The sequence below is a fragment of the Cetorhinus maximus genome, chromosome 6, assembly GCF_964194155.1.
Source record: "Cetorhinus maximus chromosome 6, sCetMax3.hap1.1, whole genome shotgun sequence".
In the NCBI taxonomy this organism is placed as follows: domain Eukaryota; kingdom Metazoa; phylum Chordata; class Chondrichthyes; order Lamniformes; family Cetorhinidae; genus Cetorhinus; species Cetorhinus maximus.
The window spans coordinates 96,486,689-96,499,161 of record NC_135884.1 but is presented as its reverse complement, the minus strand read 5'-3'; the positions used below and the strand labels follow the sequence as shown (position 1 = coordinate 96,499,161).

General features: G+C 39.6%; 1 protein-coding gene across 4 annotated transcripts in view; it reads right to left on the bottom strand.

Annotated features, from left to right (window-relative positions):
• Positions 1-12,473, bottom strand: part of nup93 (nucleoporin 93) — a 138,648-nt gene that overhangs the window by 42,371 nt on the left and 83,804 nt on the right. The window contains exon 1 of one of the 4 annotated variants that reach the window (XM_078544130.1): positions 1,917-1,935. The exons of the other annotated variants lie outside the window; for them this stretch is intronic. The gene's annotated coding sequence lies outside the window, so the exon portion shown is untranslated. Of the gene's footprint in view, positions 1-1,916; positions 1,936-12,473 lie in introns of those variants that run through there. 4 annotated transcript variants of the gene reach the window in all.

Below are 12,473 nucleotides of genomic sequence, written 5' to 3'. Positions count from 1 at the left end.
TATATCCTGCTAAAAACCATGATTCGTTGATAGTGTAGCCGACTACTAAGCATACTCAATAGGGACGTGGAATTATCTTCATCTATGCATTTAACTAATGATGCTTACCATTCATTTACGCTGTGGAGTTGAGAATTTAGTCTATTAAGACAATACAATCCTACCTACTGCTTCATATTTCTGGCAAAGCCATTCTGACATGCACAAAAACTATTATAGAAAAATATGAGGTGAAACGGCAGCTTCCCACCAGTCTCTCTCCCTCTGCAGGCATCTCCATTACTCCTTAACCTACATATAGAACATCACTGGCAAAGACAAGTGGAAAAAATGCTAATTAACTTTATCTTCTTCAATGTCATTTCTCATCCCCAAACTGTACAGTTGCCTTCATTTGTCCCCCTGCTCTTTGCAGCATGTGCTCAATGGTGCAGCAATCATTCAAATGACCCCACCCCATCTCATAAGTCTGATGGACAATGACTCATGGCTTGGTTTAGCAATTATAAGGATCCTGCTGCAAAGTTGTAAGTTTTTAATCTAGTGCAGGAAATGATATAAAATCGCCACTTCCTGCACCTCAAAATATTAAGCATCATGTTAAAATAACTTTGGTGAGCAATTTCACATTTAATTTGTACTGTACATTTCTAAAGGATATGACAATGTGGAAACTAAATATCAGAATTGGATTAATAATGAATGCAACTGCAATTTCTCCACACTTATCCATTCCAGTTCTTTCTTCACTCATGGAGGCTGTTTTTCCTAACCTTGCTATTATACTGGAAGCAAAAATGTAGAAATGGGTCCAAACTGCAAACAGGCTTTTCATGACGCAGTTACTTGACACACCCAAGTCTTCAGAGTCAAATCCTTGGAAACAATGGATAATTAGAATATCTTTGAATGGATACCTTTTAAATTAAAAGGGAAGAGTGCAACCAAGTCACTGAAAATAGTCACAATGCACAATCATAACTAGCGAATAAAAGTTGTTAATTACAAGCTTTAGTGACTATTTTACAACTTCTTGCTAATGTAGCAATTCACATTTACAACTAGCTAACCCTGAAGCGGGATCAGATTCAATTTATTTCAAGCGATTAAATAACAGATTAATTACCTTTGAATAAAATTAAGAAAAATGTGTCAAACATTTTGCACTAATTTTTCAAAATTAAAAGATCGAAAAGCAGTTCAAACCTTCTGTATTGTTGCGATTTGATAACCAAAGTAAAATTACACATTTCACAAGGCTATACTTTACACAGTCTTTTTAAAATTAGAAATTTCACTGATGAGCTTAAAAAAATGCAAGAGCAATTGCATAGCCGCATTTAAGCAACATCCTCCTGTCAGCTTTCTTAATATACTAGACCAGAGGAAATAGTTCAGTGCTAAAAATAGGAAACAAAAGACCAGATAAAGGGGGCAAAAATAGCATTAGCAGTCTGAGCCATCAATACAGTTTACTGATTGTATCAGGGGATGATTTAGAAAGAGGGGGTAAGTGAATGGGGTTAAGAAAAATCAGATGATGAAGTGAATGAAGGAGCAGAATTAATGCTACTGGTCCAGCATCTATACAGCTGCCATTTGCAGTCATGAGAAAGCCTGGACAAAGAATTGCTTTTAAAGGACTTACTATATGCACCTAAATGAATACGTCCCACAGCCAAACAATTTAAAAAATACATAATTCAAATGATTAAAAAGGCACAGTAGTTCATTATAGTTACTACACAGTAAACTCCTTGAAACAGAACAATTGAAAATGAAAACTGATAAGCAGACAGACGCAATACGAAGCTTACGGATCCAAGGCGCAGCATGACCCCGCCCTAAATTTGTCACACATTGGTTCCTATATGGCCACAGCATGACTAAATAAATTTAAAAATCAGCTTCCTTACCTGGAGAGTAAGTCTTTTGTTTATGTAATATGTAAAAAAGGAACTAATTCGAGTTCAACAGTCGTACTGATGGAGTTTGCTCGGTCATATATACAGCAATGCTGTACTTAATAAAACATTTAATGCCTCGAGGCCTTTCTGGGATGCTTCACGCTCCAGATCAATTTCTGATGCTGCTTAATGTATATCTCATTGCTGGAGCACCCCTTGTACAGCAAAGAGAGCACAGAGGTTCTGAGAACTGTTGATACAGTCAACAGTCCGGGAGCATAATTAACAAGCAGCTCAGCGTCTAGGGAGCTGAAAATCAGCTGAGTCTATTTCACGAGTGCGTACACTGCAGTTCACCCAATCCACAGGACTGCAAAACGTGAATTCTATAACCACCTCAGCAGTCCGAAGCTGGCTGCTCTGATGTGTGCTACGGTTTTAGGGTTACACAGGGATTTTTTATTGTTAAAGGACTGTACCATATCAATTTGAAGGTGGAGGGGGTGGGGGGAGAAGAGCGGGGAGGAGACAGAGATAGGGAAGGGTGGGGGTGTGATGGAAAGATGATTCAACCTTTTTCCTCCTTTGGCCCACTGCAATTTATGATAATGGGAATTTTTGATGACTTCCGACATCCTGCCTTGAAATCAGGCTAATAATCCTTTTAGCTGTCATGTTTTGTTAATGAGGTAAATGCGGCTGCAGAATGAACACTGGGAACTGCACAATTTAATCACAGATGTGAAGCTATTTTCTTAAGCTAGCAGCCTTTATTAGCATATGTCATGCAGCATGGAGTAGAGCTGTAGCATTTTCTCCATTCCCTTATCCAGCAGCAAGGCTGACCAGCTTCCGCCATTTAAATAAGCAATAATAAGTGTCTTTTCTAACTGCTGGCCAAGCGCTGATGAAAAATGCAGCAGAATTAATAGTCACTGCCCATTTGAGCACAATTCAGCACTGATTTGTTGCTGCATGGGAACTAGATCATACTCTTGCTCTGAAAATCAACAGTGCATGCCACCTTAAATAATCTTGTACATTCTTGTGTTCGGTCTACAATAACATTCTTTGTAATACTGCAGATGTTACAAAAATTAACCTTCAATATCATGGATGACAGATGACTGCATTATTATACCAGATATCTTGGGGCAATCACAGTAAGTATGTGATAAAATTTAGGTAGATTATAAATTAAACTGGAATATAAATTATATTGGTAGAATTTTTCTTTAATGGAGATGCACATTACTTAATGTAATGAAAGGATCTCGTATTACTGTCAACATTGCAGGTTGCAAATAGCATAGTGTCAATCTGGCTATTAAACCCTTTAATCAGAGTTTTTCAAGCCAAAGGTGGTATTATCCCAAGCTAATTTGGCTTTGGTCAGTAAGGCTGTGATTTTACCAGCTCCGCATTATTGGGCTATTCTTACATATTGATGTTCTAGTAAGGTAAAATAATAATGCCTCACAGATCAGACTGGGGGGAGGGGGGCGGAGGTGGGGCTATATCTAGATGCAGTGACAAGACCTAAAGCAAGAGCTAGCTAGCCTCAATGATCATAATCAGGCCAGTTTATTCTATACAATCAGGCAATGGCGCTGTCATCAAATTGCAGAAAGCCAGAGAAACTTCTAGAGACACCAGCACTCATTCAATTCAGTTTCCAGTGAAGCATTTTCTTTAACTAACTACTGCACAAAACTGATGGCACGAGTCCATTTTTCAAATTTTTAAATTTACATTGTATTTATTTTAACTATTCAACTGCTTTGTGTGTGAATTCCATGGTCTTAAATTAATTAACTGGTGAAAAGTGATACATTTCATACTAACAAAACAGCAGTTCTATTAACCTATTTTATACCCAGAAACTGGACCAACTGATGCAACTTAAAAGATGCAGTCCTGTAACTTGTATATAGGTTTTCATTCTCAATCAATTTACAACAATGGTAAAAATAATTTGATTTATTGAATTATACTGTGAATCTCACTGTGCAATTATTCTGCAGCAATGTCAGCAGTTTTTCACCTACTAAACCAACAGCACAGCCAGAATGATAGATTTATGTTTCTAAAGACAGGATCAGCATATCTTGTGAAACACAACAGGATTGGTTTTAGGGAGCATAAGACAGTAATTAAATTTCAGGGTTCAGACGGCAATGAACAGCACTTGCTGCTCTCAGAATTCATGGTATCATCTGAACCCTTGGTTTAAATTACGGCCTCATTATTCAATCCTAGCCAGTCAATCTGTGTTGTCACTGCAGATTGCTAAAGGCATAAAACTCCTTTTAATCTAAATCAACAAATTTGAAGAGCAGAATTTCTGCAATCACAGTATTAATTGTTATAACTGACAATAATTAACATGTTGAAAAAAAGCTCACGCCTTAGTCTTCATGATAATCTCAAAGTCAAATTTTAATTTCCGGAGTAACATTTGGCTGCTTATGATTCACAAGGATAGGTCAGCCATGTCAGCCATTTTACATGTCACAGACATGGAAACTTTGATTTCGTAAGGTCAAAGTGGGGCAAGCTTCAATTTGATTCTAAACATTTGCCATTTAGATATTTTACATACCCTCGAGCTCCAAGATAAATGGCATCTTTAGAACCTACATGAAACCTGCAAAACTTAACATTTATGGTGTTTGTGATGGAGCCAGGGTGGGGAGGGAAGGTGGTAAGAGACTGGGTGATATCAGCTAATATCCTGCTTCTTCATCTCAAGTTTGGTTTGAGTCCGGTCAAGGTTACTGAAAAACTTTGACTGAGATAGAATCAAGTGGGCACAAAATTGTCCATAGTTTTTCCTCATTCTTTCAGGAGATGCTGTGCAAGGGATGTCACACTGATATAGCAGATGATACACTGCAATTCTGCTATGGCACATTAGGACAGCTCTACTGGTCTCTGACCTATCAGTGTTCAATGCGGATACTGGTATCCAAAAAAGAATACTCATCCCCCAGAACAGGCGTCCCTCATCTTGAGAATGGCAATAAAGCATTTTTTCCATAAGTGTTTCCAATCAAATATTGATCACAGATTCAGAGAACAGTAATAGGGGTAAATCTCTTTGTGGTAAAACTGCTCTCCAAGCTATAACAACTACAGTAGCGATGAAGATTAGAATTAATTTCAGTAATTCTAATGTATGATAGAGAAAAGTTTTACCATATATAGAGGTTATAGCAAAATGTGCAATTACGAAAGTTTTGCAGTCTATTAGAAGTAACTTCACAAATTAGGACCATGCCCTCCAATCTAACAACTAGCCTTAGCAATCCTGAGCTTAAGGGAGGTGGGGGTGGAGGGGAAGGAAGTGGGTGATACAGGTTTCCTTTCATCTCTAGAACCTGGTAAAGAGAAGCATGAGAAAATGACTAACTCATACAGTTTCGTACTGCTATTATATATGGGTCAACACAAAGCCAGAGGGTTGCAAATGGGAATATGTAAAAAGGGTACAAAAAGACATACCCATTACTCAACGGGTTACTGGAAGGACACCATTGCAAAAAAGTCTTGCTTCAAGGAAGAAAGATATTCTTCCGTTCTTGTCCTTTCCACGACTGAAATGTCAGCACATGCAAGCTGAAAATACATTTGTTATGAAAATCATTCAGGTTCAATTCAGAAGAATTTTTTTGGGCGAGACAAAAACACGAGAATGTACAATGGTCAAAAATCACTGCATTTTCTTGAAACTAAGGAAGCTCATTAATATAGGAAAATGCTGAGAATATATTAAACCTGATTGGCATCAATTTCCTCCTCTATTCCTAATTTCCATGCCAATGACACAGCAACTTTTGTCATGCTGCAGCTGAGCAAGTTCATGTTCCAGTACAAAGCGAGCCTGTCTGCACATCCACGTCAGCAATTAATGAATCTGACCTGGCAGCAGCTTTAGGCTACCATTAAGTTATTAGTGTGAATTTAAACACCAACCCCTCCCCCCACCTCCATTTTCTCTACATACTGTAGGTAATACTATCCTTCCGGCTTTTTCCACCATCTCCGATGCATCATCTGCCTCATTCCCTATTAGCAAGATTTTTTTTCGTCCCTTGTGATTTATTAAAGGCTTGAGGGCAAGGTCGATGCAGCCACTCTTTGTGTGACCTACTGATAGTGTCTTTGCACCACTGTAAATCCCACATGATCATACCATACAATCAAAGGTGGCTTATTTAAGCTGTAGAAAAAAGGCCGACATCCCATTTGCAATCTACTCTGAAGCAGCAGCCCATGGCTGACATCAGCAGATCACACCATTTCTAGTTATGGTTTGCCTCACGACTGCATTTTAATATGCAGTCCAGTTAGGAAGAGATTGTCTTTTATTGTGGACAGACGCCTATAGAAGCTATGGAAAAGTCAAAACTCATGTCTGCACAAAAGCCTCCTGCTTATCGATCAGCCACATCAGAATAATCAGAGTACAGTAAGTACAACAATACTGTAGAGATTCATCAATAGGCTTCCTTTCAAAATAAATGATGAGCATTATTGTAGACTTGCATCAAACCAGAGAGAGATGTAGATATTCTGGCTGTATTTTTGAAAGAAGTTTAGTGCAGACACTAACATAATAGAGATATTTTTTAAAAAAAGGATTATGACTCGAGGCACCTTGGTGGTGCCTCATTTCCCTGTGGCCCAATAACCCCTTACCCAAAGTTCCTGACAAGCTGATATTCAGAAGAATTTGGGGGCTTCTTGCACATGAATCAAAGTTAACATGTAGGTATAGCAATTAGGAAAATAAATGGTATGTTACACTCCTGTGATGGCATCCTTCCATCTATGAGATGATAGGCATGCAAACAATCCATTTCGCTGGGGCTGTCAAGTGACATTGTGGGTTGTTGTTTTTGGCATTGGCACCCATTACCAAACTGTTGTAGCCAATGATTGTCGCATACCAATCCACAGGAAGTACTGCCCTCTTTCACCAGCTAGTGACTCCCAGGTGCGATAGTCGATGTTTAGGATTTTCATATCATGCTTGCAAGCATCCTTGAAGCAGAGCCTTGAGCCCCACTGGTCATCTGGTTCCAGTTACCTCACCATACAGGAGGTCTTTGGCTATGTGACCATCTTCCAACCTGCAGATGTGCCCCATCCACCGAAACCTCCTCTGTTTGATTGGTGCTAACAAACTTGAGAGCTCTGCCTTTGAGAGGACTGCTACCCTCACAATTTTTGTCCTGCCAGGATATACCTATAATGTGCCACAGACAGTGAAGATGGAAATTATTGAGCTTCATTTCCTGATAGCTGTAAGCTGCCCATGTTACATTTGCTGAGAACACAGGCCCTATAAACTATCAACTTGGTCCTAAGTGTTATCTTGGTATTATCCCATGTGCATCTTTGCAAGACAGCCAATGACAGTGCTTGCTTTCCCGGTGTGTATTGAGTTCTGAGTCAAGGGAGAGATTGTTCGTCATCACAGACCCAAGGTAGCAGAATTTGCTAACCACTTCCAGTGGGGTGTTATTTAGTGTGATCAGGGGGGGGGAAATGCAACACATTGTCCCATGACCAGTTTTCTTGATGCTTATAGGGAGGGAGAACAAGTTACAGGCATGGGAGAGAGACCCAGGGTAATGCTCTGGGGACCCAGGTTCGAATCCCACCATTCACCAGATGGTGAAATTTGAATTCAATAAAAAATCTGGAATTAAAAGCAGTTTGATTTGATGACCACAAAACTATTGCTGACTGTCATCAAAACCCATCTGGTTCACTGATGTCCTTCAGGGAAGGAAATCTGTTGTCCTTACCTGGTCTGGCCTAAATGTGACTCCAGACCCACAGCAATGTGGTTGACTCTTAAATGTCCCCTGAACAAGGACAATTAGGGATGGGCAATAAACATTGGACCAGTCATATAAATACTGTGGCTACAAGAGCAGGTCAGAGGCTAGGAATCCTGTGTCAAGTAGCTCACTTTCTGACTCCCCAAAGCCTGTCCATCATCTACAAGGCACAAGACAGGAGTGTGATGGAATACTCTCCACTTGCCTGGACGAGTGCATTTTCCGCAACACTCAAAAAGCTTGACAACATCCAGGGCGAAGCAGCGCGCTTGATGTGTTGCCACATCCACAAACATTCACTCCCTCCACCATCGACGCACAGTGACAGCAGTGTGTACAACCTACAGGATGCTTTGCAGGAACTCAGCAAGCCTCCTTAGACAGTGCCTTCCAAACCCATGGCTGCTACCATCTAGAAGGACAAGGGCAGCAGACACACGAGAACACCACCACCTGGAAGGTCTGCCCCCCTCAAGCCAATCACCATCCTGACTTGGAAATATATCGCTGTTCCTTCACTATCACTGGGTCAAAATCTTGGAACACTCTCCCTAACAGCACTGTGGATGTACCTATACCACAGGGACTGCAGCGGTTCAAGAAAGGAGCTTACCACCACCTTAAGGGCAATTAGGGATGGGCAATAAATGCTGGCCTAGCCAGCACTGTCCGCATCCCATGAATGAATAAAAAAACATGGCCAGTATATCTCACTGTTAAGCACAGTTAAGCACGAGAAGGTGGGAGAAGTGAGATATTGCAATATTAACACATCCAGGTCATGTATGCAAGGCAGGGGCTTTGGTTTTAATGATTGAAAAAACAAGGATGGAGCTAAATAAATGATTTCAAAGCCAGTCAAGTTGAGATGGTCGTAATGGGCAAACCGCAACCAGCTCACTACCCCCAAATACCCCCATGATGTAAAATTCTTTGATTTTAATTCATTGTGAGAGAAATTTTGAGCACAAATCCCCAACATTGCCGAGGCCAATAGGACTGTGGAGTAGTACCAAACATTTACTGCATCAAAAATGTTCACAATTAGCAGAAATTGGGTTTGCAACTGTTTTAAAGCTTAAAAACCCAGTTCAGATCAAAATCCTGTTACAAAAGGTGCAACTCAGTTGTCAGTCTTCAACAAGAAGTAACCCTTCAGGATCCAGTGCAAACGACTATCCTACTTTAGGACCGGGTCCTAATTATGAATATTCAATGCTGACCAAGTATGAATCCTATAATCGAATGATATGGAACTTTCTGGTCCTAGAAACTTCCAGATTGATTTAAAAAAGCACAATTATTTGTTGTGAAGGCAAATATACTGCTTAATGGCAAGAATCCATAATGGATATCTTTTGACACCTGTAACTATTCTTCCCCAGAACTGTGCAAGAACAGTCATAAAACATTTTCCTCTACAAACTTTGAAATGATTTATTTTTAGGGCCTGGGGAGGGGAGAAGTACATTAAACTGAAAACAATCCACTGGATTAAAAAACTCAATTTAAATTTTATTTTTAACACAGGCACAGACAGAGAGAATAATTAAGCAATCGTGATTAATTCATTATTCTGGCTAATTTGAAGCAAGCTCAGATGGTTCAGCAATAGTGCAGTTATTGAGATTTTTTTTTACTTGCTAATCGCAAAATAATGTGGTCACTGAGGTAGCTGTTAATAAAGAATGGCTGGCACAGTTGTTTAGCACACTGTCCTTTTACCGATATAGATTTCAATCCAGTCCAGACTGACGGAACGAAAATCCTCTGTCGATTTGCTGTAAGGATTTCATGTGAAATCAGTTACTGCAGGCTCAACCCACAGGACAAAACCAGCCTTATTTTGCACAGTGTCAATCTCACTCAGACAGTTCACAGAATAGCTGCTGTCAAAAATGTAAAATGCCATACTGGTGCAGTAGGGAGTGCTTTTTGAGATAAAAAAAGCTGAAATAAAACCAGAATTGGAGCCAGTCTGTCTGCATCTGTAAACAAAAAGATATGAAAGATCTACACCTGAAATGCTTACCTGAGAACTGAAGCTCATTCCAATAAAAAAAGGTTGCTGAAAACAGGCCTAAAATATTATATAAAAACAAAATAGAAAATGCAGGGGGAACACAACAGGTTAATCAGTATCAATGGAGAGAAGAGGCTCCATTTCAGTTACATATATTTTTTAGAACAAAGAAATAAGAAACAAAGAGCATTTGAATACAATCAGAAAAGAGGGTGAATGCATACTTGAATTACGAGTTAACACGTCATTGAAGATGCATCAGTGGAATTACATATCATTTAAATAAATTAAGAAATAAAACACATTAAAAAATCAAAAAGTAGCAGACATTTGTGCGAGGAGTCTTGTTATCCTCCTCTTGCTTATTTATATACTGGTCCTTGCAGGCATGGCTTCAGCTTTCACTTGTATCCTGGTGACACACAGCTATATGTGTCCAATAGCTCTCTTGACCCCTGTAAGGCCTCTGTGGCACCAGGCTCTCCGTTCATCATCCAGCCTTGAAAGAACCATAATATCTCCCAGCCAAAAATTGCACAAAAAAAATCTCTAACTTTTGACCCCCAGCACAAACTATGCAATCTTGCGACCAACTCCATCATCTCATGATCAATATCTGAAGGTGAACCAGCTTGCTTGCACACTTCAAACACTATTTGATCCCCTAAGTTTCCAGCTTTATTCCCTCAATCACACAAAAAAACTACTTATACCTCCATAACATTGCTATCTCCAACTCCCACCTCAGACCATCTGCCATTCAAATGCTCATTCACATCTTATGGTTTGATAACTTCAATATTCTTCTGGTAGGTTTCACAATCACCAATTACTGTAAACTTCAACTTACCCATAACTCTGTTCTATCCTGCACCAAACTGTACTTGGCTATCACCCCTGCCCTCGCTGATCTACTTAGCTCACAAAGGCTCAAATTTAAAATTCTCACTGCATTTAAATCTCTTTATGGTCTCATCATTTCCCACCTCCAGCAATACAATCTGAACCTTTGTCCTTCTTGTGATTCTTGTCCACTGTGTATTCCATCGTCTTTGTTCCACCGCTGGAAGCCCTGCTTTCAGTGGCCTGGGAACCATACTGAAGTTCTCTCCAAGACCACCCCTTCTTTTAAGATCTTTCTTAAAGCCAGCCTTTTGACCAAACTTTTGGTCCCTTCCTAACCTTTTGTCTTAGCATCTGTTTTTTTAATTCTTGCACTTAAAATACTTTGGGATGTTTTTCTCCATGAAATGTACTATACATATGCAATTTTTCATTGTCAGAGGCAAATAAAGAGAAAATGGGGTGGGGGGTGCTGAAGAATAGAAAACCTGGGAGCTACTGATGAAGTGAGTGTGGAACTCACTACCACAGGGAGTGTTTGAAGCAAGCAGTATGGATACACTTAAGGATAAGCTAAACAACTACAAGAGGGAGAAGAGGATAGATGGTTACGATGATAGATTTAGATAAGAGATGGGAGGCGGCTCACGTGAAGCATAAACACTGGCCGAGGCTGGTTGGGTCGAATGACCCGTTTGTGTGTCATATATCCCGTGAAATTAAAGCCAGTTACAAATTTAGAATATAGCTGAACTCTGAGGCTACTGAAGTCAACGTTCAAATTGTTAACCTGCGTCTTCTCTTAAGAGTTGTGTAAAGCCAGCACTTTGCGCTTTCTTTTTGAGATCGGGAGCAGGGTACATGAAACTCCAGGGTACATGAAATCGCATCGACCAGTGTTGTACTTGACCTGGCTGACATGCTGACAGAAATGGAAAATGGTTCATTTCTGTGCTAATGTCCCTCATCATAAGCATGAAAAAAAACCTAAGAGAAAGTCACCATTTCTACCCTATCACAAACTAATTTACAAACTTAATTCTGGTTCACACAAGTATAGTTGTGTTTTAATTTAAATTTTAATTAATACAATGCAGTAAGAAACCAGCTCTCCTCTTATATTCCCACTGTCCCTGTGAACTGAAAAATATGTTTCAGCCTACAAATGATTTTCACCGTAAAACCTTCCTGGCTACAAAATCGTGCCAAACCTTGAGGGGATATCATTGGTATATTTTGAGGTTAAAGCCACAGGCATCTCTCATTACTTGGTTAGTTCCTAGTCACAGATTCAGTAAAGCAATTGCTTTATCTGAAATATTACATAGATCCAAGGTGAGCATTGTATGTACATTATTCTGAATCCAGGCACCTACTGTCTAGCTCACTGAACTGCTCAGCGATGAGCTACTTGGAAAAAAAACAGGACTGTATTGCCATCTACACAATCAGCAGTAAGAATTAATTAGAATACAAGGGCAATAAAAAGCCAATCTTTAATTTGTGCAAACGCACTTTATTTCTAGTCGGTACAGTTACTGAGTCATGCAAGACTTGGAGCATAAATTCAGATCATACACGGAGTAAATCAGTATTAGTTCTATGGAGATTCTTTCAGCTCTCATCGACCTAGCAACTGAATATTGATCGCTGATCTCTCTTTTCCCAGTAACATTGCAGACTTTTAAAAAAAAAATTGTTCATCTTGGCTTGTGCACTTCTAAAGTGACCTTGCCCTCATGTGTATGGGAGACAGTCAAGCTGTGTTTAGGTGCAAATAAAGCCTAGCCCAGCCAAACAATTGGATTAGAGAAATAGTGCTTCAGAGAATGAGTACAGAATATCAAG